The sequence below is a fragment of the Nothoprocta perdicaria genome, unplaced genomic scaffold (assembly GCF_003342845.1).
Source record: "Nothoprocta perdicaria isolate Ctin4 unplaced genomic scaffold, notPer1 scaffold_203, whole genome shotgun sequence".
Taxonomy (NCBI): domain Eukaryota; kingdom Metazoa; phylum Chordata; class Aves; order Tinamiformes; family Tinamidae; genus Nothoprocta; species Nothoprocta perdicaria.
Window position 1 is genome coordinate 1,331,398 of NW_020455239.1, and position 21,980 is coordinate 1,353,377.

Consider the following 21,980-nt stretch of genomic DNA (forward strand, 5'->3'; position numbering starts at 1 on the left):
GGCACAACCTTAATATGAGAAAATACAGCCATCATCAGACTCTATTTTCAGAAGTAATTTATTCTGAAGTCTACAAACACTGAAATCTCATGATACACAGGGCTAGATGGTATGTTCAGAAATCTTGCCAAGAGATCAAAACAGTTACTTAAAGTAGTCTGATCACTAAAATTTTAATCTGGAGTCTCCCTTATGTAACCCTATGTTTCAGAATATTTCAGAATATTTCAGAATATTTCAGAATATTTCAGAATATTTAAGGTTGGAAGGGACCTCTACAGATCATCTAGTCCAACCTTCCTGCTCAAGCAGGCACACCTAGAGCATGTGGCACAGGGTGGCATCCAGGCGGGTTTTGAAGACCTCCTATGTGCTATCAGCCTGCAACTCCTCAAATGAAAGCACCGATCAGCTGGCCAGGTAAAGCTCCCATTTAATGAAATTAAATCAGAAATTAATTATCAAGTATAGCTACATTTAGATCAGTTTTTGTCTCTCCCAATTTTCACATCCATGATAGAAAAACAAATAAAAATAAACAAAAATACTGCCTGCCTTCTAGCAAAGCAATTAATCCAAGTTGCAAAATCACATCTCATTTTTAAAAATCAGAGAGCAAGTAGAAAGAAATGCACGTACATCTGGAATTCTGAAACGCTAAGAAACATCTCATCAAATGTATATACAATCATTTGCCACTTAGAGCCCCAGATGCCCTGGGAAAGAAAAATACCCTCATATTATGTAACACAGAACAAATGAGGAGCTAATGTAGACTGAATGCAAAAGTTTTTTTTAGCTATAGTTGCTAGTGATATATGTTAAAAAAAATGTTCAGAGGAAATACACAAGAAATTATATGACTTGAAGCAGTATGTATTTTCACAAACAAAACTCAAAAAGCCACCAGATAAAAACCCTGAAAAAAATTATCAACTTGTAACATATTCAACAGCTGTTCTTTTCCTGCAGTGGACCACGATAACAGGTGAACTGCATGATAACATGTATACTAAGAATCAGTAGAAATATTTTATTTTACAGACTGACCTGAGATAACAAAGCATAGACTTTTTTTTTTCCTCCTAGAAATATGCCTTATGGAACACGAAGTATTCGTAATTCTATCACACTCATTTCCAGAACAATAGCATTTTCTATAAGCACAAAGGCGTAACTCCCTGAGACACTGGAATATTCTGTTCAACAGGACAGTCCTATTTTCTTCTACCTGCAGAACAAGGATCGTTACTTATACTGCGCATAACTGAAGGCAACATATTGCAGTCCTGAGATAGCAATATCACATTCTCTCTTCCACATTTCACTATACCCCATAATTGTGCCCCTGGGAGACACTGGTTTTACACTCTAACAGAAGAAACACACATTCAAATTTGTGTAATATTGTACTGGGAGCTGCCTTCAACAACCACTTAAGAAGTGTAAGCTAAATAAAAACAAATACGTAAGAATATAAGAATATGAAGAAACTGTGATAATAAAATATACTATTTGTCCTTGATATGGTTCATCTTCACTACAGCTTAAAAGGGCTTAATAATTGATTTAAAATATAAAATAGTGTAATATAAACTAATATAAAAGATTTACAACTCTGCTGTAACTATTGGGACACAGCTCTTACTAACTGCAAACTGAAAGTTACAAGGTAATGGATTGTACCGTACATTCCACGGCTACAATATGAATAGCGTTGGCTGTTTAAATAAAGTAATACAATCTTCAATAGATGTGAGAATGTGTTCTGTTATTACGGACAGATTCCAACTCCTTTAATGAGTTTCTGAAAAGGGTACTGCCTCAACAAAAAAAAAGGAGAAAAAAAAAGAGAGAAGTTTTAAAATTTAAGGAATCACATACTGAGAACTGGAGACTGATAATTGTAAGAAAGAATTACAACCACCAAAAAATGAACTAAACCATACATTTTTTGAAATTTAGAAAAGTATAACGTTATTTGATGTGAACAAAAAAGGTTTAAATGGGTCGAGTAAATATATCAATGGTAATGCAAAAATCTGTATTATAGAAAGACAATAGCAGAAATACCGGTACAAATACCAGTACAAACAGTACAAAACTTCAGTTGTTCAGTCCTCAACTGTCCAGAGACATGACATGAGCCATCCAATGTAGCTGACACAGCAAATCACATGTTATTTACGTGACCTGGGCTCTTGTCCATAGGGCTTTTCTTCAACAGGGTCCTCAGAGAAGAAATTAGCTTTCCTGAGGTCAAGAAGCACAGGAGACCCTCCAGGCTGGGCCCACCACACCAAACGCAGGAAGGGTAGTCCCCCAGCAGCACATGAACAGGGGCCCTGAGAAGACAGCGAAGCCAACACATAGGACAGGAGTCCAGTGAAGGTGCCTCGCACTATGGGGGCCTGACGTGCTAGAGCCGTCTGCCCGCTAAGAGGGAAACAATTTCTTTTCCTCAAAGAGAAGACAACTGCTGTTTCAATTTAGGTCAACAGTGCTAAATCATGACCGTACAGCACCCAGTTAGGAAAAAAGCAGGTCCAAATGATTTATAAAACATTTCCATTTCTATCTCAGTTGAACTTTATAATTATTTTGAGCTTTGCAGTCAGTTTTATATTCCTTAAGTATTTATGTACATTACTGCATCTATTTAACACTGACAAATTCTCCACTATCAAGAAAAAATAAAAAAGGAGGAGAGAAAAATCAACACATCTCCCTCTCTATTGCTTTATTAGAATTGGTTGCTTTTTTTCCCTCTGAAAATGGAAAATTTTCATTTAACTTTATCTGGGTAACTTAAAAACTTCTTGTTTTTAGCTGCGTTATGCCAACTATATACTTCATCCTAGAAAAGTCAACCAGAAGGATCTACGTCTTCATACCCTTTAATGTCCAGGTTTCACTTACGCCTAACACTCAAATCACTAAGTCACCAAGCGACCATGTGTGCTGATGTTCTCTCATAACACAACACAAACTGCAATACAGGGAAAGAAAATAAGAGACGAATAAAATTTATCTTAGGAAATATCATTCATCGGATGAACTAAATCTTAATCACATACCTTGTCCTGATGAACCTTAAAGATATCCCAGTTTTACAATACAAACACTTCAAGGCCATTTCAGTATTCTGTTGGATTAACTTTGAATTTTCATGCTTTCTTACTGACAATACAATGCAAAAAGTAGTTTAAGAATATTCACTAAAACATCCCAGAAATAAAAGTGACACTGTTCTGACGAATTCAACTCTGTCCTTCAGTGCATTTTCGGTTGTCTTTCAAGTAGAGTTATTATTTTCCTGTGGCACAGAATTTTGATAATATCTAGTTCAAAGCAGTAGTTTTGTTCCACTGTAGCATTAAACAAAAAGAACTGACAACCCTGTGGTACCAAGCCAATGGAGTACAAGACATCTCTGCAAGCTGGAACCGTAAATTAAGATACATGTGTAATCTCCTACTAGTGAAAAGAACTTGAGAAGCTGTCAGAAGTTGTGGTCTTGGCTGCCAGGACGACCAAACCTTATTTTCGCATCCGGCTTCTCCTTTCCTAGGAGCAAATTCTTGACAATGTAAGCAATGACATAAGTCTTGAACACATATCGTACAACTGCGCTGTATCTTTGGTAAAGCACTAAACAAGGGCGAATTATATACACAAAATAAAGTATAAGAATATGAATGATATCAATAATTTTGTATGGTTCATAAATATTAAATTCATCACCACAATGGAACAATGGAAATGACCTGCCTATATGCCTCTATGGAGATAAGCAAATCTCTTGGATTGTCTGCAGGCTTTTATCAGGGACTACATATTAATATAATCCACAACTTCATGTTTCAGAGGATTATAATGATTTCCCCTCTGCTTCCTTACTCTTCTGGGGCAAGAAAATTTCACACCAGTACATTTTTTTCTGATCTGTGAGAGTTCATGTTTGGAGTTAGAACACAGTTTCGGATCAGGTTTCCGCTAAAACAAAGGCTGCCCAGATAAGCCATGGGCTTGCGAAAGCAATTCTTCCAGAGACTGAAAGAGCCCTACATCCTGAATGGAGAGGCTGCTGCAGAACAAAATAGGGCAAGAGACCAGAAGGCACCTGAAGTCCTAAAACATCAGGCCTTTCTTACCTTGCCTCCTCACTTCTGCAAGGCTAGAGCTTGAGCTAAATGATGAGGCTTTCATCACTGCTGAACACTGATCAATTCTGCTACTAATTAAACCAAAAGCACTTCCACAGCACTACTGTCAATAGCCATACTAAGCATTTCTGAAATCTCATCCTAAGCATCATTTAATATCTGAAGATCTCAGATGCAAAAACTGTAGCCATGGAAAAATAATCAAGTCTGGAATAATTTTACAATAAATTCCATTCTGTTCAGAAGAAAAGATGATTAAAATTTACTTTCTCTTAAAAGCTTGAAACAATTGGTGACCTATAGACTTTGACCAATCAATGGATTGTTCCTAAAATGTAACAAAGTTAAAAAATGAATTATTTTATGAAATCACTCTTTAAAAGCCCACGTTTCAATGTTTGCTACAGGGACTATAACTCATAAACATCAACAAAATTTAAAGGACTGTGGCTACAAAAAATATCAGAGCTTCTGTTTTAACTTGTAGAAAAAAATAGTGCTCTAATTTCTAATTTTTCATACTTTTCTGTTGAAAATTATTTGAATTTAGATGGAACCTAATGGAACCTTAATTTTGTTGACTGAAAATATACTAAAATTTGTTTTCAGCAATGTTTTAATTTTTTTTTCTAAAATGAAGTCAGTTATTGACACGTGCTTGAAATCAATGTAAAAGACAATAAAGCAGGTACCAATGCAGCCTTTGTCGTAGCAAATCTGGTTTACAGTACAAAATACAGACATGAACTAACTAGAAATCATCATTAAAAACTACCTCAAAATATTTTTTTAAAACCTTTTGCTCATGTTGAAAATGGCTATGAATTTACTTCTGAAAATACTATGGTTTTTGTTACAGGTTTGACAAATTAAAATGAAAAGCCCTACCTTTATTAATGCAACTGCAATCGGCTGTCCATATGGTAGCCATGCACACAGTTTTACAGAATGTTCTTAAGCATACAGGTTTTGGCTCTGGAAAATCCTCAGTTAAAATGAAAGCTTTGGAAATCTAAGTATTATTTTTACGCATTTCATAAAGCCAAGTTTGCATTTCATGTATAATGTTCTCCATGTACTACTGGGGTGAAAAAAATAATAAAGTTAGGCTGACTTGAGTCATACTATCTACAGCACTCAGCAAGAAACACTTCACACTCAGCAATAATTTTGAGAGAGATTCAGCAACAGAAATATTTGATTGTTTGTTAACTACTTATGTAACTAGCACTTTAATATTAATATTGTTTAACACAGAGTACCACATTTAGTAACTGAATCACACCAAATTTCTGGAAAAGAAACCAAAGATTTTGATGTAAAAAGGTAGAGTTTAGTGTTCAGTATTCACATTCTCTATTATACATACAGTACATGCATAAAGGTGTAACGACAAAGCCACAGAAACCGAATTAACAGTTACGGCAGGTATTCTTGGGAGAAACAAGCTCTCCAACAAGCAGAAATTTCCTAAGATGGTCCTTCATATTTTCCTACCTCCACAGAATGTAGCAAAGAGAGCTCCAAGAAAGAGAGCTCTGTTTGAAAGAACAGCCATGAAAGCAGCTCTCTGTACAAAAGGGTTCTGCTGAGCTGCATGGTCCTGTCCATGAGCCAGCCAACTGCTGGAGCATGGAGAAAGCCACAAGAAGCACAAACTACGTGCGTTATTCAACACAGTCATTGATTTTCATAAAAAACAAAGGAACTTGTCTTTGAACTACTAGCCTAATTTCAGTCATGACTATTGTATGGAACGGACAAACAGGTGACCAGCTAGTGCAGTCACAAAATTTTCAATGTACTTAAAAGTTACACTAAAATAATTAAAGAAAGGAGAAGTCAAAGTAACATCTTGCATAATGAGTACTAGCCAAGACTATGACGGAAGTAGCTGAGTTTTATCTAAGAACATATTTGTAGCTTCATAAAAAGCATCTGAGCTCAATTTCTGTTCATAAAACAAAGTATGTAAGCACAAGTTAGCACATACTAATCTTTTAGGCTAATGAGACTCTGGACCTGAGGGAGTAACTATTTAAGGATTTAAAAAAAAAAAAAAAGTGACCTGGAAAAATAAGGATGTATTCCACATTGTTAACAGCATTCCCTGTATTACAGGTAATTTTTTTAATTGGGACCACATCTCACATCATTGAGGACCACAATGTGAATACTGTACATACACACTTTTGAGTATAATACACTCAATATACATACACACTGGATTAGGACCAGGTTTTCAAGATAGAAATCAGGCATCAAATCATAAAATTACTTTCCAATTTCAAAATATCATGCAAACTTCAGAAGCTCTTCACCGCTCTTTCTTATTACCAGCACACCATAAAGCACCTTTCCATCACAGTCCCTCTCCTGAAAAGCATAAGTAAAACCCTGTTCTCGAGTACTTTTTTTTTTCCAAGTCACATGAACCATCGAAAGGCAGATGCAAGTTAACAGTAGTGCAAGTTATTTACCTTTTCCCTCCCCTCTTAAACATGTGTTTCCATGAAAGACAAGGAGAAACAGGTCAATCAGCCAGGATCCTTTCAACTTCAGGGACTGGCTGCTGGTTCCCTTTGTTTCCATGGCAACTGAGATGGCATCAGGAAAAACAAATAAAAGGATAAACAACCTCTAAGAGCAGAAACGCTACTTTACAAAAAATAACCCCTGTACTTCAAAATACTAATGAACATATTCATTATTTATTATTCAATAAAATTAGAGGTATACTACAACAGGAAGTTGAAAAACAATCTGTGAAAACAACCACTACATAATTATAATTTGAAGCATCCAATTCTTCATTTATAGAGGAATCTACACAGCATGAAATCTCTTTATCATCCAGCAAGATACTTTCCCTCATCACTGTTTTTCATACTACATATATTCATACACATATCCATACATTTTTATATATGCATAGTTCTTACTAGTTCATGCATTTCTGCGACCATAATACACAATCATAGTCCAAGTATTTATTTTCGAACAGAAATTACTCTTTCTTCTGTCCTGTTTTATTTCCCCAACAGCCCACCCCTGAGTTGCCATAAAAAGCAGTGACTGAATATAAAATAACTCACAATGAGCACTTATCCAGGTATAACTGAACTGCTCAGAACTTTGCTACTGTCTCAAGAAAAAACAGCAATAGGCCAATGACTGGACAAAACTTCAACCATGTCTTTGCCAGTGCCACACAGCAAAATGCAGGAGATACCTCTGGACTACACCTCATTACCTGTGCTGTCCTTGTGCTGGATGCTCTACCCTCCGCTCGAGGCCCTTCTTCACAAGCTTCACACTCTGCTCAAAGACAAGCTGAGCACACCTCAGGAGTTCAGCATCCCAGCCAGGACACCAGACCTCATTCAAACCTGCGGCATGGAGGATTCATGAATTATGTGAAAACAGGATCTGCTACAGATACCATTCTGTCAGCTGCTCCACCGCATGAGTGTGGAATATGGTTGGTACCTAAAACCTCAGTGAACCAACAAGATCCTCTCCAACATTAACAAACACGGGATAAGAAAGTACAGATTCATTCACAAGACCACTACACAGTATTTAGTAGTTTCACTTAAAAACATTTAACTTCTGTAGATAAGGGAGAAAAACTGATTTCTCCCAACATATAGAATAATGTTACAATTTTCCAACTAGTCAATGCAAACACCAAGCTAACAGTTACATAAAAAATTAACAACAGGTTAAGGACAGGACAAGGATTTTAATTTACTCCAAGAGTCAATTTACTCAACTTTCAAGTAGCTTGAAAAAGCGTTACATACACAAATAAAAATCTAACGCACTGCAATAAGCAGTTCAAGACTGCCTATAAAAAGCAGAAAAAAAACTGTTCTAGCATCAGTCATCTTCCACCCACCCCTTCCAAGTCTGACAATATTTGATAACAAGACTATTCCAAAAATTTATAAGCAGAAGAAAAAAATAGCCTCTTCCCTATAATAATTTCATAAGTTGTAGCAAAGCTGAAAAAACAAGTAACTGAAGAGAAGGGTGGGTGATCTAAGTTTACAAATATTATGGACCTTCTAACGGTTTCAGATAAACTTAAGATTAAATATGCATATACAGGTACAGGGAAAGAAAGGGACATGGAAAAAATCTGTATAAATTACACTATGTAAAACTATCATATATGACAAAACGTATATGGTAGAATATATTTCAATATTTGTAAGCACAAGGAGCCTAGAATGAATGAGGGAAGAATTAGAGTCAAATAACAAATACAAGGCATTCTTCCAGGAGGGCAGATTTTTTTTCCCCTTAAGATAACAGAAAAACTTCACACTGTGCCCTGTAATTTCCTTCCAAATATCTTACATTCAACAAAAAAAAAAAAAAAGTGAAATTAAAAAATATATATGAAAGAAAATGGAAAATTAGTAACACTATCGAATATCACTTACCAAACCACAGAACCTTTAAAACATAGTAGTTTAAAAACTATTTCTGCTCTTGAATATTTAAGTTCAGATGTAGCATGTCCCCTATACACAGTCCTGGTGAGGCCACATCTGGAGTACCGTGTCCAGTTCTGGGCTCCCCAGTACAAGAGGGATGTGGAGCTGCGGGAGAGAGTCCAGCGCAGGGCTACCAGGATGATCAGGGGCCTGGAGCATGTGCCATATGAGCAAAGGCTGAGAGAGCTGGGCCTGTTCAGCCTGGAGAAGAGAAGGCTAAGGGGGGACCTGATCAGCGTGTATAAATACCTCAAGGGAGACAGTGAGGAGGAGGTAGCCGGCCTCTTTTCAGTGGTGGGCAGGGATAGGACTAGAGGAAACGGCCACAAGCTGAGGCACCAAAAGTTCCACAGGAGCTTAAGGAAGCATTTCTTTACTGTGAGGGTGACAAAGCACTGGAACAGGCTGCCTAGAGAGGTTGTGGAGTCTCCTTCTTTGGAGATCTTTAAAAGCCGCTTGGACGCAGCCCTGTGCCACGTGCTCTAGGTGACCCTGTGTGTGCAGGGGGGTTGGACTCAATGACCTCTGAGGTCCCTTCCAACCTTAAGCATTCTATGATACTTAAGATTTTAACTGTTCCTTTCCATTTTTAGACTATGCACATCCAGGCTCACAAAAACCTGAAAGAACAAAAAGCAGCTATTCTTTCTAAACAAAAGATTTAGAAGTTTAGAAATATTTTGCAAACGAGAAAATATTCTTCTTAATCAACTTTAGAAAAATACACATGTTTATTTAAGTGTTCTGTGCTTTCTATGATCACCACAGTTCATGCCAAGCATAAAGTTACAACTTGCAGTGATGTTTTCACCAAGAATGCTGTGTTACCAGGTCTCCCTAGAGGATTGTATAAATGGTTCACTAACCATTTACAGTGGGGAGGAAACAGTAGGAAAGGATTTTTACTGTTAACGTAACTACTAAAATAAGTTTGAACGGCTATTAAGAAGAGATAGACACTTTAAATTTGGCACTGAAATAGCTCTTTAAAATAACCTTTTGGAATGAAAAAAAATCAAATTTATATCTTCAGTCATGAACACTCAAAATTTACTTACAGACACGGTCACTTGGAAGGGGTTGCTAACTCTGGACACAGAGAGGACATAGTATGATGCACATGCAGATCGATCTCAGCACTCAAATTACCTGAATTTATGGTCCACTCCTGGAAGCTGAAGGGAGGAAAAAGACTAAAGAATAAACTTTCCCCTCAGTCTTTTTAAGTTTTATAAAATAGGTTTAAAGCAGATAAGTTTCATTGAAGCCAGGCTGGGGTGTCAGAATAATCATCCCACTTTCCAAAATGCAGGTTAGTAGATCTTGTTCCACTTTAAGACTTTTCTAATGTCTCCTAAAACATGTAACACAAAGGATTTTAATGTTCAGATAAATCATTCCAGACGATCTTCTTCCATGTCTTATTTAGAAGTATTTTGCAAGTTACCAAAACCACAATACTTACATAAATAAAGTTTTCAGAGAGTAAAAAAGATAGGTATTCTACATTCTACACGCCCCCCTTACATGCCTGTTCTCTAAGTCTTTACATTATCACACAATATCTGTCCAAATATATAATTCATTTTATATGGCTATGTAGGGACAGAACACTACCCTTAAATGCTAGTTTGCATGAATCACTTGTATTAATACAGCAAACAGCAATGTGCTATCTGTTCAACACTGTATCAGCCAACACTGAAGATTTACATTTGCCAGTAAATCTCCCAATTTTTACTTAACGTTACCTTTATAGTTTCTTTTACCTTCTATCATTTCATTTCACTACTACTTTCCATACGTACACATTTCCTCACAGAACTGTGAAAAGTGGTGCTTTAAAACTAACCCTCTAGACAAGTCTTATCTACGGCATCACTACTCACGCTTATGCAAAATATGTCTGGCTTGGGAGGAAGGCTTGCTATGTATTTGTCTTTAGAAAAGGAGATTTCACTTCAGAAGCACTTCTAGAAAAGCAAAATGATGACAATCACAGAAATGTAACTGCTAATACCACAGTTAAATACAAAAGAAATAATGCAAAATATTATTTTGCTGTCATTTTAGGAATATATTCATTCTTTAAACTATCCACTGTCCTTCAAGAATTTAATTATCCAAAGTCTCTTATAAGCATTAAGTGGCAAGTTAGTACTATTTTTATTTGGTGTCTGATAACAAATAGAAGTCCTATGAACACATGGTGAAAATGTGCAGGACATCTCCATCTTTTGTTCTACTAACTCAGCTTAAACACTGTCTTTCAAATCTCTCTCTGGCACACTCAAATTAGAAGTGTGAATTTGAGTGCTTTCCCTAAGTTTCAGCAATTTTGTATCTTCCTGATATTATTCTGATTTTGAGTGCTTTCCCTAAGTTTCAGCAATTTTGTATCTTCCTGATATTATTCTGATTTTGTCTTCTAATTACATAATAGTCATAACATGCAAAGCCCCCTCTATGCAGGTAACCAACTATAATTGCCACACCATTGCTACACCATTCGGCCAGATTACATCCTATATATTACATCCATGGTCTTCAGAAAAGCCATAGATTTTGAACTTCCTTCACTTGTCTCATAGTCACATTTCAGTGACACTTTCCTTGGGACTCCAGAAGCCTTTTGGCACCCTCACTATGGAGGATATGGTGGAGATTCTCTATCAGGTCCCCTTGTTGACTGATTGTCAAGGATTGTTAAACTGACTATTTTCATTCAGTGCTTCAACCAACAGACAAAAGGAAGTGAAAAGCATTCATTTACAACTTTCCACTCCCACTTAGGGTAATATCCCTGAAGGAGTCAAAATGGACTCCCCATTGTTTCTAATATGCATGGTAATTTAGAAAATAAAGAACTCCTTTTTTTACACTGAAAGCTCTTAAAACCTGCTAGAAAGAATTTGCTTCTGGCATTACAGCAGAGGGGGAGTCCTCAAAAGATACAACCAGTCCACACTTTTTATTTTTGTCTCATTTTTCTGTCTAAACCACATATTTTTAAGTCTCAACTACTATTTCTGATCAACAGTTTATGTCAGTTTCTAAAAGGAGTAATAAAATATTTAAAGATAACTCTTAGAATGAAGTATTAGCAGAGTTGAATTAGAAAATACTAGGTAGCATTTCTTACAGGGCGGCCTGTAAGAAAGCAGCATAACCAACAAACAAACCTGTAAGCAGCATAACCAACAAACAAAAAGACTATAGTTGTAGGGAAAGATGGTCCCTTTTATTAGATCAGTGAATACAGGCTGAAAAAAATGAGCTGCCTTTCAGACTTACATGACCTCTCTCTGATGTTTCTAACACACTTATTAACATACTCAGGAACCTTTCTAGGCCAGGTTTCCTATCATTATGGATATATGGTATATAAAACAGAAAATCTGTTTACATATTTCCTCCACAATCCCTTTTGACAGCATGCCAGATTATCAGATAGCAAATTACATATTAAAAACTGTGTGGCCGTGACCATCCTGGGCCTTGAATAGTCATGGCCACACAGAAATCAGGGATGCTCAGAAAGTAGATTTTTATGATTAAATATCATAACTCTTCCTTCAGAAGTTCCAGTCACTAAGATAATCGAGATACAGAAAAGTTATTAAAGTGCATAAATTAATGGAATACCTCCATTTATAAATTGGAAATGGAAAAGCAAAACAGAAAGAAAACACAATATTTGCTAATTCAGCTCAAGTATGTTATTACTGACCAATATTCCAAAGTATGTATTATATAGCTTAACAATGGAGAATCCAATCCATGAAAACACCATAGCCATTTCTGATATAGCCATTTTTTTTTCTACATGGCAAGACTGCGCTTACTGCTATTTTATTGAATCGTGATTTTGTGTAACATATTTCCCTTCCCAAAATTCTGTGCATACAAAGCATTAAATCCACAAATTGCTGCAACTATACTTTAAATAAGGTAACCTTTGATAGATCTAAAAAGATTTCTTATTCAGAACAGAAAAAGAAAAAAAAAATCAAAGGACTATGAAGGTTAAATGATGTTATTTTTATGCTGCTTTACATAAACAAGATTTTGCATTTAAGATGCGTGTCATTGCTGACCCTTACATTTTCCTTCTTCAAAGATCACAGTTTATTATTTTATTCAGCATTTTGTTAGAATTAAATATTTAATACTGAGGCTGTTATGTGCTGCAAGCACAGCTAAAATGAAAAACCTCTGTGGCTGCAGTGACCAGATTTTAAATGCAGGTAGATCAATAAAAAAAAATTAAAAAAAAAAAAAAAAAAAAAAAAAAAAAAAAAAAAAAAAAAAAAAAAACCAACCTCTGTGTGTGAGTGGAATGGTTTATAATAGCCTGCAAATGACTGCTTGCTGTAACCAGCTGTTCTTAAATTATGAATATTCAACTAATTCATGTTAAAGCCAAATCCTACCATTAATTCTACAGAGAAATCCCAGTAGTTTTTTGCTTGTTCTTCATGTTAGCTCTGTTAAGGATACAAATAGCAGTAAGCTTCAGAACAAACAGGACCAAACTATTGGCATTTCATGCACTAGGTCCATTATCACAGCAGGAGTTGTCACTCTGGAACATTCCTACAGCAGCTCAAACAGTACAACAATGATCTCCCGAAAAAAAAAAAAAAATCTAAAAATCTAACAATCTCCACAGCACACACAAAGTCCCCCAGCCAAACTAATGCTTTTTTGCTTCAACCAATCAGTCAGCCCCAACCTACTAGAAAGCTTGCATCAAGCTTCAAACATTTAACATCAATCATAAAAACAAAGACAGGACATTGAATTATACAGTATTAACCTCCAGGGTTTGCATACAAAGACCTTAGATTTATTTATGTCCCAGCGTGTTAAGAGCTTCAGTACACCCTTCTTTACACCAAACTGGCTGCCAATTTGATGAACCTCTCCGCCCTCAGCAGGAGTGCAGCGTCTTTGATTAATGAGTGCATGCTTGTGGAAAAGTGTAAGAACAGAAAATGGGGTAAAAAACACACAATTACGTTCCTCAGCTCGGCCATTGCAGTAATTATCTTCAAGCTGGATTCTTCTTTACAAGAAAAGACAGAGGACTTCGGGGTGGTGGGGGAAGGTTGCTGCTTATCACATTCACTTATCTCACACTATCACTGTTCTAAAATGAATTATTAAAACGTGATATACTCTTAAAGCCTCTTTCAACAGTAAAAAAAATAAAGATATTCATGAATCTAAATGAAGTGTTAAACACTGAATTTAGCAATTACTGAACTAGCTACATATGCAAAAAATAAGGAATAGTCTCCAGAAGACTGGGTTAGAATTGGACTCAATGAAGGCCTTTTCCAAACAAAATGATTCAGATTCCATTCTCTGATTACGTATGAAAGTTCTAACTTCTCACGCAACAGTATCATGAACTAAGATTCAAGTTCAAGAACAGCTGAACAGAGTATTTTGTGCCTTTAAATGCCCATATTTAATTAAATATTCCCAAAAAAATCTTGCTTACACCTCCTATAATTTACAAGAGAAGACTGATAGATCCAATACTAAAATGCCTCAAAGTACTTGAAATAATTCCAGAGCAGAAGTTTTGTGTAATGATTCCACACACACACACCAAAAACAAAGAAGACAGCACTGTCTGATGGTTACTGCATTTTTAAAACCCACTTTCTTTTAAAAGATTTTATACTCCAAATATTACCTGAGACTAGGCAATATACTCAGTATTGACCTGTTGTTTTCAATGGGACCATTCACAACAGTCAACACTCCCTTTGGCAGACCAATGTTTCTGATGCTCCCTTTATATTTTTCCTAGTATAGTTTTAAAGGTCTTCTGTGAGTCTCGCCTCTAGGGCTAGAAACATCTCTGCAATCTCTTGCTATAAACTACCAAGGCTTCACTCATTCAGCTCTTTACAATGCCTGACCTACATCGACTGAAAGGAGAGTCATATGTCCTTTACACCCAAAAAAACCCAGGACATTCAGGAGGCCCTGATGGGTATGAGCAGAAAGGCAATGGGCGAGATTTCATGTTAATGGCAACAGGCATCATCCTTTCAAAAGGATGAAATGCGCACTGACAGATCTATTATCTTTGTATAAGTCAATATTTTCAAAGACTGTAGTTGAGATTTGTCTGTCATTTGGTGAGGTCTGAAATACACTTTATTTGATGCTTGTCTCCTCCCACCCATTGGAAAAACTTCCATGTTAGAAGGGATTTATATTACATATGATCAAATACATTGTTATATTTAGAAGGGGAAAAAAAAATGTACCTTCCTCTCCTTGTTACCATATCGAAATTGCAAATAAGCACACGAGCACAAGTCCTCCTCATTAACAGTGCTTATTTTGCTTAGTAATCTCATTAAATACTCCCACAGCAATAAAAATCAAACTCCTCCCCATCAAAAAAAAAAAAAAGACATTATAAAATTAGTTTTTGTCTTCTTTACAGCAAAGTCTCGAAGAAACTTGTGTATCCATCTTTTAAATAGCATACTTTAAAAAAGAAAACCACAAAACTTCTTTTTTGAGGAATGAATCAAGACTGATGGGTATCTGCAGTAATCTGCAGATGAGAGTAAATTATAAACTTAATCCATCTAATATATAAAATAATGTGGTAACTGGATTATACATTCTATACATAAGTAGGCTTTTTTAATTGCACTGTTAAGAGACAAAATAATGGAAAAACACCTCATCTTGCTTGGACATTCTGCAGAAACAGAATAAACACATGATCACACTTTTTAATAGCTATCTGCACTCAACTTGATAGCTATCTGCACTCAACTCAAGCAGTCACTACTATTTGCAGAAAACAAACTATATATTTCAGTTTTGAATTAAATATTCAGTTTTGAATAAAACACTCGCTACAAAACAGACAGTGAACATGACTTCCTTTCTATTGCAAACACTTAACTCCTAGTGATTTTGGTAAAAGATTAAAATACCTGTGCAATTGTTGTCCTTAATGGTGTAACAATGAAGTCCATACCCACCACTTCCACAAAATACTAAAAAGTTGCTGTAAAAAAAAAAAAATCACTGTCCATCTACAGTTTTCCTGATGCAAATCTTCCAGCACTTTGCCTATTGTGACTTTCTGCATCGATACTGATATACCAGGATTTTTTTGTTTGTTTTTAATAGGGAAATAAATGGAGGTTGGAGAGGGTTAGGGGGAGTTCGCTTCTCTGATCTTGCTAATACCATATCCTTGTTTCCGTTACTCGTCCATGAAGAGTTGAACACAGAACCCCAAACTCCTACCACTCATCAAAAAGTGCTTCCATTCTACCACTGCACAACACAATAAATGGAATTCTTAAGTAATCAAAAATGTAATACTTTGACTATGTTTTGAAGTACTAACATCACTCCTAAACAGGCTGGGGAAGGAATAAACTTCCTGAGGTGGGGAAGATCATCAGTACCTACGCCTAGGATTCTGTATTACATTATCTTCACCATAGACATCTGATTTAAAATGTTTATTACATTCTGCCCATATTCAGAATGCTGTAGACTAGACTACCTATGACAAGCACTCCCAACCCCCAACAGCCGTGTCACTCTTTCTTCAAACTGCAATTTAGGATCACAAAGTAGTTTATAACATGATATAATTTACTTAATGCACTGTAGTAAAATGCAACAAACTCAAAAGCTGCTGCTTTTAGTACATTATTTCTTAATCTGGTCTCTGTTACAAGAAAGTATATCACTTGGGGCACTTAAGCACCCCGAGAAGAAAAAAAATGGAGATTCAAGTTTATTAATTCTTATTTAGTACAAAAACTAAGATGCCTTTAAAAATAAGCTGGTTGTAAGGAGAATTTAAAGAATTAAAAAAAAAAAAAAAAAAAAAAGGAAGTCTTGCTTCAGTCATTTGAATTGTAAGATACCTCAGGGTATCTGCATGTGCATGGTGGAGAAGAAGTGCATGTGCAATAAACTGCATTTCTGCTTTTGCTAAGTCTGCCTTTTCATGGCTCAGATCTCCGAGCTGCAAACAGGTCATTACAATAATACTATAAAACTAAAAGCAGTCAAATGCTGATACCTCCTTTCCCCAGCTCAGTGAGATGAAGACAGATGAGGGTCTTCCCTGCAACTGCATATTCCACATCTTGGTTGGAAACACAAAAGTAGCAACAAAGACATTAACAGTCCCAGTTCAAGCTGGGAGTGACTGTTCTGTTTCAATTCAATGACACCACTAATGGCTTCTTAGCAGCTCCATGAAATCAACCAGCTGTCAACTCGATGCATCATAAGGAAGGGTTATCTCCTCCCTTAAGAAAAAGCTACACATCAGGATGTTTTGCAAAACATCTGCTCCTTTACACTTCAGTTCTATAACAAACATGCAAACAAAGAAATGAGAAAAAGGGCAAGAGAAACTAAGAAAGACTTCCATTATTGGCTTATTTCTGTTTTCAGTAGAATTCTCCAAACAGGACAAACATCTCAGTTTTTCAGCACCTTCTAACAATACTGCAAGGTTTAAATAGGAGTATTATATAAATATTGTAAATATTGCAAATTGATCTTTCAAACATGAAAAGCCACTTATTACCTGTTAATAGTGGCTATTCCTACTAATTTTACAAAATATGCATTTAGTAATCTTTCCCATAAAGTCGTTCTAATTCACTGACGAGCTAGAATAACGTAATTGTCTTTTTTTTTTTGGTGGGGGAAAGCAGCAGGACATTTACCTGTAAGGACCCTGGTACGGTGCTATTTAGTTCAAAGACTGCAAGACAAAAATATTAGTATTGCAATTCTGGTTTACTGTCAATAAACTTTGCTCACAACAGCTTATTTGTGTCTTTTGGAACTGACTTTGATGCAGTAATGAAAAGGGATCATTGCCTCACTCTCTAAAGAAATGTTTTTATTCTTCAAAGATTTTTATTTATGAAGAACTTCACTACCTAACTTTAATATGCCACCACTTGCAAAGAACTGGTAAAATTCATGATTAAAAAAAATCCACTCAAAGTAAACTTGAAATTTAATGAACAAAGATACATCCCAACAATGCCTGAAAGTTTCATTTACATGCACTTCACAAAAATTATTTTACAACTTAACAAATGCTATTCAATTTACTGATTTTGCAGCATTTTGACAAAACTATGCACAGTGTATTATAGGTGTGAGATATCAAATATACTTAACTACCGTTCTCTTAAACTACTAATACTCCGTTACTCACCATTTATAATCTACTAAATCTTCTAGGCCTTTGTTGCATGTATAATTTAGATCCATCTGTTCTATGTGCTTTTAACTACTTACACCCTTTAAATCTACCTAAGAGTCACGTAACTGGAAAATATTCTATTCAACCATGCGTTCTAATGCAGTTTTTAAAAAACACACTAAGGTACACTTGTTATTTTAAGAACTCAAGCATAGCCCTAAAGATCCTTTAGGTAGGTCATTCAATTCAAAGCTGGTTAGGGGGAAAACAATTTAAAAAAAGTCTTGATCTACTAAGAGCAACTCTTATTACTTTCTATGCTAATTGTTGACAACGTTTTTCCCAACCCTGAAGACAAAGGAAATGCAAATTAATCACAGGCAGTTTCATGTTCTTGTTACTGTGACTGTAAATATGCAGCAAGTAAAGCAAGTATAAGGAAAAAAATGGAAAATCAGAACCTGACTTACAGTACCAATCAGGTATCCAATGATCCAATTAAGTTTTACCATGTGATCAGGCTTTTCTAAGTGTATTTCAAAATTATTAAAAGCACCTTTTATCGTCTCTCTTCTCACTGATGAAACTGACACAGAGCTTATAGCAAAAGGCTTCAGGGTTTTTTTGTTTATTTAATAATGTAGTATGCTAGCTACATTCTCCCATCCTTTGTACAGCACCAGGATCACAATCCAAACTACATGTAATATATACAGGTCTTTTTCAAGATAAACCTTGCTAACAACATAGTTGAATGTCTGCTGCTTCCAAATAGGTGCCAAACTGTCATTTAAAAACGAAACATCTGTGTATTTCCATATTCCTCATCCCAAACAGAAATTGTTTAGTCCTTGGGAAAGATTCTGGACCTCGGCTTTAACATCAGCTTCACAGGGGATAACTACTTGCTGAAAACACAAGCAGTGCCTCCCCCCCGGGGAAACGATATTTAACATAAGAACTTTAAAAAGACTTTCCAAACAACTGAACAGTTAAGTTAGTTTTACATGCTAAGTGCTGAAAGGAAAGAAAATACAAAGGGACAATAACGTAAAAGCACAACTATTTCTCTACCAATTACAAAAGCCGGCAGCAGGGAAGGGAGTGCACACGCAAGAAGGAAACATTAACCAGGAGCCTTTCACTTTAAAATGTTTACTGCACCCTGGATCGGGAATCCCGGAGGAGGACACGCACTCCTGGAAAATTTCCCCCTTAAACTTTTCGTGACGTCACTGTCCCCATAACATTTCCTAAACTTTGAGCCTTATCCCAAAGACCTTCCAGGATTCCCACTCATCTCCCGTCTAAAGCAACCAGACTTGGGAATAGAAATTGCCCAAGATGGCGAAAGGCTTGTTGTTCGGAGGGCAGAAAAATGGAGGATATTGTAATATACACAAAAGGATAAATATTCACAGCTCGGCCGGGGCCGCAGCTGCCTCTCCCCTGAGAGGGCGGCAGCAGCACAAAGAGCGAGGGCGCCTCGGCGGCCGCGAGCGGTGCCGAACACAGCTCCCGCCGCCGCGCTCCGCGCCGCCGAGGGGCAGCGGAGGGGCCGCAGAGCGCGCGGGACGCGGCCAGGCCGCGCCGCCCGGCGACACCGCCCCCGCGCAATGCGGCCCCGCCGAGCACCGCTTCGCGCGCACGGAACGCGGGCGAGCGCTCCGCGCCGCAGCAGCCGGCGAGGGGCGGCGCGCGGGGCTGCGGGAGCCGAGAGTCAAGAGAAGCGGCGGCCGCAACGCCCCGCCACACAAAAGGGCCGCCTAGGGGGCTGCGGGCGCACGCCGTTCGGCCAGGCCAGAAGCGTCAGGCCCGTGCGACCGGCGCCGCGCACCAACTTTACAACCGTCCGGGAGCAGCCCGGCCGCCGCCCGCCGCGGCCCGGGCCCTCTGTGCCGGTCGCCACAACAAAGAGCGGCAGAGGCGGCGCCCCCACCCCACACACACCGCGAAGAGCGGCGCGGCCGCGCTCACCTCGCCGGTCGCCGCCTTCCTCCAGGTGCTGCCGCGGACGGGGCGGCCGGAGCGCCCCTCCCAGCAGAGCTGCGGGCGCGGCGCAGCACGGCCGGCGGGCGGGCGCCGCTCCGCGCACGTCCGTGTCAGTGTCCGTGCCGGCGCACCGCGCCTGCCCAGCCGCACTGAGCCGAGCCCGCCGCGGGCTTTCTGCACAGTCTCCGACCCGGAGTGACGTCAACGCCCAGCGCTTCGCTCGCCAACAATGAAAGTTGCTGCTCTCGAGAGGGAAGCGAAGCTGCCAGTGCGGCCGCAACCCGGCGGGACGTGACTGCCCGCCCCGCGCACGGGCAGCGCCGCCGCGGCGCCCCCCTTCGGGCCCGAAAGTTGCGGGCGGCAGACGCCCCTCGAGGAGCGACAAAAGGAGGCGCGTCCGCACTGAGCCACTCCGGAGCGAGGCGGTACGGGAAAGAGACGTGCGCAGCGCCTCAGGTGCCTGCAGAACAAGCAGCCCTGCACCGCGGAGCGGGCTCAGGTAACGAAGCAAACAGGCTTCAGACTAACAGGCAGAAATTCACAAAGCAAGAGACATTAAACTCATCTGTTTAGAAATAGATAAAATAACATCAAGTAACAAAAGCAATGGGAGGAAAAAAGTTGTCAAAACTATGTGTATTAAAACTCACCAGCCCCTGACACTTAAAAAAGAAAATGTATAATACATTCTTATCTTGCGTGAACCATCTGGAGAGGGTTTTTGGAGGCGGCTAAGAGCCTGTGGCCTCCCTCTACAAACCCTTTAAACTACACACGTGGTATCCCCCACACACTTTTTTTTTTTTTTTTTTTTTTTTTTTTTTTTTTGGCATAGTCTCAAACTCGGCCAGGGGTAAAGTACACTTCAGCAGCCAAAAGATTGCTCTTTATATACCGGAACAATATAGATTTAAAGTTACACCCCAGCACAATTACAAATATCCATCAAGAGATCTAAGTAATTTAAGCATAATCGGATAAAATATTACATTTGCAGAATTCAAGAAAATGCTCATGCTGTTCACTTTGTTAGATGCTACATATGGGCAATTTTTGTCAACACCATTTCTAAATAAAGCTGATCTCAGCATAAAGAAGTAAGTATATGTAGAAAGATTCCATTGTTTTCTGTTTCCTCTTCAGCCACTGGCTGTGATTTTTAATTGTGCTGGAGGATCTTCATTAGTATTAACACATGGGGAGATTTCACAAAGCTGCTTCATTAGGGGGAGGAAAAAAACAGCTTGGCAGACTCGCTCTTTTTGCATGCAATGAGAATGTCAGCCTTACCTCGGTCATTTGTAACATAATAAGTGCAAGCACAATGATTGCAATGCAGGAACACTGGGGGAAGGGCAAAAACGCTGCCTGTCTAATAGGGATATCAGAAAAGAAAGCTCCTCATTACACAGTAAAATGTATGCTAAAAATTAGTGAAGATGATGTCTCATGAGACCCATGCTAAGTAAATTAATGTGCTGATATGTTTTAAATTATTATTTTTGTACTAGTTTATTTTATTCCCAGCATTCACATCCAGCAGCAAAGGTTTGCTAGCATTTATTGATTTTTTTTCTCTGCCACATTCCCGGAATACAGATTTTAATCATTTCACTACACCACTCAGTAATTTCATTAAAAACTGGAACCTTCCATCCCCAGAAAAGCATTTAATTTCAATGACACACAATTTCTCTTAGTAGCAAACTGTCTCAACAGCAAAAGCTGGCCTAAGGTTCAAATGCATAATTTAGTCCCAAGTTCTCCATGCTATGCATTCCTTTGAAGCTGTAATTTGACTAACTACCTAATAACTGTAATAAGGACAATGATTTCCTTATAATATGTTATTAACCCATATTTAATTAACTCGGAGGCCAAGCGCTCTACATGTTTGATTGGTCAGTACCTCTCTAACCTCAAAACTTACTAATAATATTCTTGAAGAAAAATGTAGGAAAAGAATGAGCATGGATACAATAAATAGCTGTTTTGCACAGAATGTTACGCATCAAAAACTCATACATTTTCTAAGACAACACAAGACAACATTACTGTAACTTAAGAGATAATAGAACT

The 21,980-nt window shown here is 37.9% G+C and overlaps 1 protein-coding gene across 6 annotated transcripts in view; it reads right to left on the reverse strand.

Moving 5' to 3' along the window:
- BAZ2B (bromodomain adjacent to zinc finger domain 2B) overlaps positions 1-19,928 on the reverse strand; it is a 118,519-nt gene extending 98,591 nt beyond the window's left edge. For all 6 annotated transcript variants that reach the window (XM_026038167.1, XM_026038164.1, XM_026038166.1 and 3 more), the window contains exon 1: positions 19,887-19,928. The gene's annotated coding sequence lies outside the window, so the exon portion shown is untranslated. The remainder of the gene's footprint in view (positions 1-19,886) is intronic.
- Positions 19,929-21,980: the final 2,052 nt, after the last annotated feature.